The sequence below is a fragment of the Myotis yumanensis genome, unplaced genomic scaffold (genome assembly GCF_028538775.1).
Source record: "Myotis yumanensis isolate MYYU_CA2020_CCGP unplaced genomic scaffold, mMyoYum1.0.hap1 SCAF_2, whole genome shotgun sequence".
NCBI lineage: Eukaryota > Metazoa > Chordata > Mammalia > Chiroptera > Vespertilionidae > Myotis > Myotis yumanensis.
The window spans coordinates 185323039-185329857 of record NW_027223753.1 but is presented as its reverse complement, the minus strand read 5'-3'; positions in this window follow the sequence as shown (position 1 = coordinate 185329857).

The following is a 6819-nucleotide window of genomic DNA, read 5'->3' as shown; positions in this document are numbered from 1 at the left end:
TCATGCAATCGTGAAAACCTCCATAGAACAGTAGATCACTCTTATTGGCTATATGCAAATTATCTGAGACCCAGTGGTTTCCGGCCAGGGAAAACTTATAATAACAGAGCAAGAGTGCAATCTGAGCCCTTGTTCGCTGAAATCCCTGAAAGAACAGAGTCGTTCTTGACAAGGCAATTTCAGCCCTTGACATTCCAGGAAATAGCTTAATAATATCGTTTAGGCTGAGGTTGTAACCAATTCTAAGACACAGAGACACAAATGCAGTATGTAAGATGTAAGATATCAGTTTGGGACCACTCTTTATTTTTACAGAGAGTTTAACAACAAAAAACATCACCAAAACAAACCAAACAAGGCATCCTAATTAAACTGAACATTGTCCCTACTAATTAAACTCAATATAGGGAAAGGAAGGGTTTCTGCCAAGAAATTACAAATGCATCCTGAATACTATTTCCTTCCCCTTTGCTTTCCTACGTACTGGGTCCATGCCATATCCAGGATGTGACACCCAAACAAAGCTGTATTTTAATCATTAATCCTTACGCAGACATTAACCCCACCCTGGGGCCTCAAAGGCCTTTATGAGACACGCTGGCCTTTACATTTCAATGTGTTTCATTTTCTCTGGGAGCAGTACAGATGAAAAAGGTTACAAGACTCAGGTTAAAAGTCAGGAAATGGATCAGGGCCCCCACACTATGACATCATTTTCTTGCAATGCAATGAAGCAATGACATTTCCTGTAGGAAAAATGATTAGAACTGACAGGCAGCCTCAGTGAGTGTAGTCAGGCCTGCCTCCCTCCAGCCCCTTTCTTCCTCCCTCCTGGTCCTTGGCTGGGGTTTTCAGAGGTCAGAGGGAGAGACCCAGGCCATTTTATTTTATGATAGTCCTGAGAAATTTAAAATGAACGTATGCTAAGCTTCGTTACAAAAATTGTGGAATTTTGATAATTGTAAAAACAATGGGCACTTTAAGACAAAAAGTCTTAAATTTTATATAATTTAATTTTGCTGCTTACAAAATAATTTTCAGATTTATTTTTTAAAGTGGTGTATAGGTAGCGCCACCAGGAATGAATGTGCAAGTCGGCCCAGGGGAAGAGCAGGGATTTAAATCTGGCTCATTCTCTGTTGCCATCATGTTTGCTGGTACAGGGCTGCCTTTCTCAGATTCACATAAAGGTCTCACGACCAGAGATAGGTGGTCTTGTTTTGGCACACGATCTAAGTTGAATGATGAATTAGTCTTCTGCCTTCAATCCGAGGTGCTGTCTCTATAGCTATAGGTATAACATCTTTTGGAGGTATCTCCAGAAATATATATGTGAGGACCTGTCTGTGAGTTTTGGGCCAAAACAGCCTCCTGGCATGGTCATCCCAGCACTTAGACTTTTGGGGGAATTTACAAACAGGTGGTGCCAAGGAGCCAAGGCTGTGTGAGACACATGGCTTGGAGAGCAGGGGCTCAGGGTTACGTTTCAGTCTGGTCATGTGATTCTGTGTGCAAATTGCATAACTGTAGTGGCACGCCTGGTCCCCCACACGGCAGACCCTGCTCTGGATTCCACATGCAGACAGGCCTGCTCCAGAGCAACGTGGAGACCTGAATCAAGGCAAGAAGGATTTAGGGGCTTGAGCCAATACAATGGGACTCTATACCAAACAGCCCTTGATTCTTCATCTGTGGCCTTGTGACTCGGTTTGGATAACTGGGTTTCTGCCCTGTACATGGGTTCCAGTGACTGGGTGGCAGGTGAGTGGATCTACTCGCTTGAGTTACCGTTAGAGACAGTGGAATGAAGGGTCTAGTGTTAGAACCTTCCATCATTTTGCTGCTTCTAGTCGCCCTGCTTGTATTCTCCTGGGACTTATCAGAATCTGCCAAGCAACAACTGTGACTGTAGATGTGACCGAAGAGAACAGCTTCCTGATGCTTCTTCTGTCCATTTCGAAACAAAATCAATACTAAGTCACTTTCTGTCAGTGAAGGAGAGTGAGCAGGAGTGAGAAGTTTCTACTACAAAAACATTTTCAAAGTCAAACCGTTAAGACTTTAGAAAGGTGAAATCCTAGTATCCAGTATCCATGATGAGTTTATCCACTAGAAGCAATGTTTCAAAATATTGTGCTGTGTTTGCCAAATAGATTTAAGCTCTCTTTGGAAGTTGAGTGGGTGGGTGTCACATATGTTCCCAAGCACTAGCTACACAACACTCACATATCAGCAGTGTTTCCACAAATCATTGCACAGTAACTGGATGAACCTTGCAGAGACAAATATGCTATCTCCGGGAAAATTGGCAGATATCCGAAGGGCTTAACATTTCCCAGGAATGAGTCAAAACACAAGCAAAGCTGTCACACCTTTCCTTCATTGCCCTGTGGTGCTCTCTCAAATGTGGGGGCCTCCATAAATGAGTCACTGTTTCCCAGGTCTGTCAAAAGTATCAGTGGTTACAAGTCCAAGAAGCATAACAAGTCCAGAAAGAACCATTGAACTTTAAATTATGAACAAGAACAAAAGCTGTCCGAAATTACTGGGTTTTTATTACTCTGAATTCTCATAGTACCTAATCACTCCCTTTTAAGAACTCATTATTTCCAATTGTTAAACCTATTTTTAAAAAATTTATTTTACAATTGGTATTTGTATAGTCACAAGATCTGCAGCCTGTATTTTTTGCCATTTGAGTAACCCTACCATTTGTCCATACATGTTGAAACTGTCATTCACCTTAAATACACAGATCAGACTTCTTTAAGCTCTACCCTTTCACCTTGCTCAAGGCAAGGAAAAAGATCAAAGCTTCCTGTGTTTTTAGGAGATGACCCCTTCTTTGTTCCGAACATGGCTCACATCTCCTGTTTGTAGAAGCTTCTGCAAAGACTGAACTGTTTTCTATTCTATAAATCCACTTCTTATATGCAAGACCCTCACTGACCATTTGGCATTCCAGAAGAGGGGACTTACCCATGTGGATAGAGTCTTTCCATTATGATGATCTGCAAAATTCCTAATATTAAAGCAGATATTTGTAGTAGAAGGAATTGTCAGAATTAGATTTTTTAAAAGGTATTTGTAATTCATATGCTGTAATAAGGCTGAAATAGAACAATGAAGAAACTCATGTTATCAATTCTGCCATAAAATAACATGACTGAAAGTTCTTATGAATTTTATTTTTACTTTAAAGTGACCCTGTTGTACTTATTAATTCGTTAATCCTTTTTCAATTGAAATAGAATGTAAAACAAATGATGATGTTATTTTACTTAGTTCATTCATTTATTATCAGTTGAAAATATGTAGAGTGCCCTCCAGGGTACAAGGTACAATGAATTGGGAAATAAAATCTTCTAGTTCACAAAACAAGGATGATACAGACATAAACACCATAAAAAAGCTTAAAGGGTTCAATACTTACCAGGCTAAGGACTGCAAAGCAAATCATTTTACCTTTTTGGCTTTTAGTTTTCTCATGTGTAAAATGAAGGAGCCAAAATTAATTGTAGGGTCCCTTTAGATCTAAAATTCTGGAACTGAAAGAAATATTTGTCAGTGTGAAGAGTGAATTTAAAGTGCACCAACCCTCCCATGCTCTGTTTGGCAAATAGCATGAGGAAGATAAGCTCATATTTGAATGATGACTGCAGATAAAGCGATGGATGCTATTATAGACATAGCAAACAACAGGAAGAAAATTATGGAGCTTGGCCATAAATAGGAGAAAATATCTAAATGGAATAGACAGACTAGTCAGGAGGGAGCCAGAGCAGAGAGCTGTAAGTGAACTGCGAGTCTCAGATCAATCAATCACCAAGGATTTTATTCTACTCAGGTTACTTTATTTGTAAAGGGATTCTTAAGGGGGTGCCTGAGATAAATGTGGCCAAGGATTATAAGCCATGCTAAGTATAGCAGACTGCAAAAATATCCTAGCATCTACCCTATAATACTAGTGGAGGAAGGGCATTTGTAAGTAGAGAGGAGCTAGAAAATATTTTAAGAATGTTCTGGGGCTCAGCTTCAAACAGTGGGTCCTGGCTGAGGACTGTGCAGAAACAACAGTTACAGGCAGGCAGGAGGTGGTAACGAAAATGGAGTTACTCTCTTAAAACAGAGACTTTGGACAACCACCACTTGAAAGGGTTATTATCAATCTGTTGCAAACAATCACTTTGGCTGCAAACCAAGGAAGGACCTTTGCATGTCCTCAGGACATAAATGACAGAAATAGGAAAGCATATGACACCCTGGAATTCTGTGTTCTCTTCCACAAGGAGAACTAGGTGAAGCCCACCTCACTGCCTTTTTGCCTTGCTTGTCAGGAAGCTGGAAACAGAATCTAGACATCAATTTCAGGACTTACATTTAAATAGGAATCCAATTTTTATTTTATTATTATTTTTTTTAAATCCTCACCTTGAGGATATTTTTTCCATTGATTTTTAGAGAGAGTGGAAGAGAGAGGGAAAGTCAGAGAGAAATATTGATGTGAGAGAGAAACACATCAATTGGTTGCTTCCTGCAGGAGCCCTGACCAGGGCATGGGCCAGGGAGAAGCCTGCAACTGAGGTATGTGCCCTTGACTGGAATCAAACCCGGGACCTTTCTGTCTGAAGACTGACACTCTATCCATTGAGCCAAACCAGCTAGGGCAGAACCCTGTTTTTAATTTTTAACTTCTCACTTGATCTTTTGCTTTTAACAATTTTGCTATATTTGTGACTTTCATTACGTATATGTCATTCATTCATTGATCTCACAGATTATTTATTAAGCATTTACTATGTGCCAGGCATATCCAGTCCTTTTGGAGGGCAGGTGGCATGTGGCCTGGCCTGGCAGAAGACTGTGTCTCTGGCGTGTGCTGTGTTTAAGTCGTAGGGCTTGATGTTTATATTGGGGATACAGTTCAAAGCATTTTCCAGATGAACAAGGGTTCTGGGGCATATAGCTGATTTTCCTAATAACTCATCCCATCTTTATCTCAGTTAAGAGTGGATTTTCCCCCTGAGGGTCTTTGATCTTACAGCTGCAGACATTCTGGCACCAGGGAGCCTTACAGGTCAAGGCTCTAGGACACACAGAGGTCAATGAAATCAGGGGACTTCTTAGCAACGGCGGAGAACCTGTGGGGATGAGCACCATAGCTTCCAAGATGAATGGATGATGTCGTTTTTGGTATAAATAAGTGTGCACTTACTAAGCTCTGACTAGGATCCAACTGCATGTTGCAGAACAGTGTTGTTTGGAAGAAACCCTCTGAGGAAAAACAGTCAATAAACTGTGCTTCCTTTAACCTATGAAGTCTCCTTTTTTTATGTCAGGCTCCCAGAAATTGAGCATCCTCAATTATGAAGGCAAAGATGTGGACCTGAACTTCCGTTTCCCCATTTGTAGAATAAAGGAGCTGGATTCACCAGTCTTCTAGCCTCTTCTAGCTCTAATCGCTTGACACTTTATGACTATCAATTTTACTTCTAGTATTTGGCCCCACCACTCCACACACAGTCATCATATCATCCTCTTCAAAAGTAACAAAAAATAATATGCAAACAAGTACAGCAGAAACACAGTATAATGACAGTACTGAAGAACAAGATTGAGACCTACTTAAGAATTATTGAGTTATAGTAAAGGCTTATTGCTAAATGTAGTTATTTTTCAGGCTAGATCACTTCCTTTATAGCATATCCAAATCCATGGCAAACTGTGTTTACACAGACTTTTTCCCCCCCATTGGTTTTTAGAGAGTGGAAGGAAGGGTGGGGGAGAGAGAGAGAATGAGAGAGAGAGAGAGAGAGAGAACATCAATGTGTCTTACACATCGATTGGTTGCTTCCTGAATGCACCCCAACCGGCTGGAGATAGAACCTGCAACCCAGGTACATGCTTTTGACTGGAAATCAAACCCATGACTCTTTGGTGCCCTTGCCAATACTGCTATGGCTCTAATCACTGAGCCATAACAGCCAGGTCAACACAGCCTTTTAATATATATGTATACTAGAGGCACAGTGCATAAATTCATGCACAGGTGGGGTCCAGCCAGCCTGCCCTGATCAGGGCCGATCAGCCCAGGCCAGCCATGGGGAGGGGACACAAGAGGTTGGCCAGCTGGCCTAGCCCCTGATGGAGGGGGGTGGCCATCAGGGGTGGGGCTGGCTGGGGGGAGGGGCCATGGGTAGTTTGCCGGCCAGCCCTGCCCCCTGGTCAAACTCCCTTTCAAACTCCTGGTTGAATTCCCTGTTGAAGGGACAATTTGCATATTAGCTTTTTATTATATAGGATGTGCAACCCTATTTACATATTGCTTAGCACAGTGATTTCTGTATAATAAATGTGAAAATAATAATTTTTGAGCTTAAAAATAGTTTACAAGCATTTTTAATTTCACTTCAGTGATTTATATATAAAACAAGTATCTGGAAGTATAAAAGACACAAATGTAGAGAAAACACATTTCTTTTCCCAAAGAATTTATAACTTAATGGAAGTGCTTAAAAAAGTAAGCAATATTGCCCAGCTGGTGTGGCTCAGTGGTTGAATGTTGACCTATGAACCAGGTCATGGTTTGATTCTCAGTGAGGGCACATGCCCAGGTTGCAAGCTTGATCCCCAGTAGGGGGCATGCAGGAAGCATCCAATCAATGATTCCCTCTCATCATTGATGTTTCTATCTCTCTCTTCTTCTCCCTTCCTCTCTGAAATCAATAAAAAAAACAAAACTTGTTTTTTAAAAGTTAACAACATTGTGTACAAAACATTTTGGTTCAGTGGTATTTAAAATATGTACATATGGAAGCT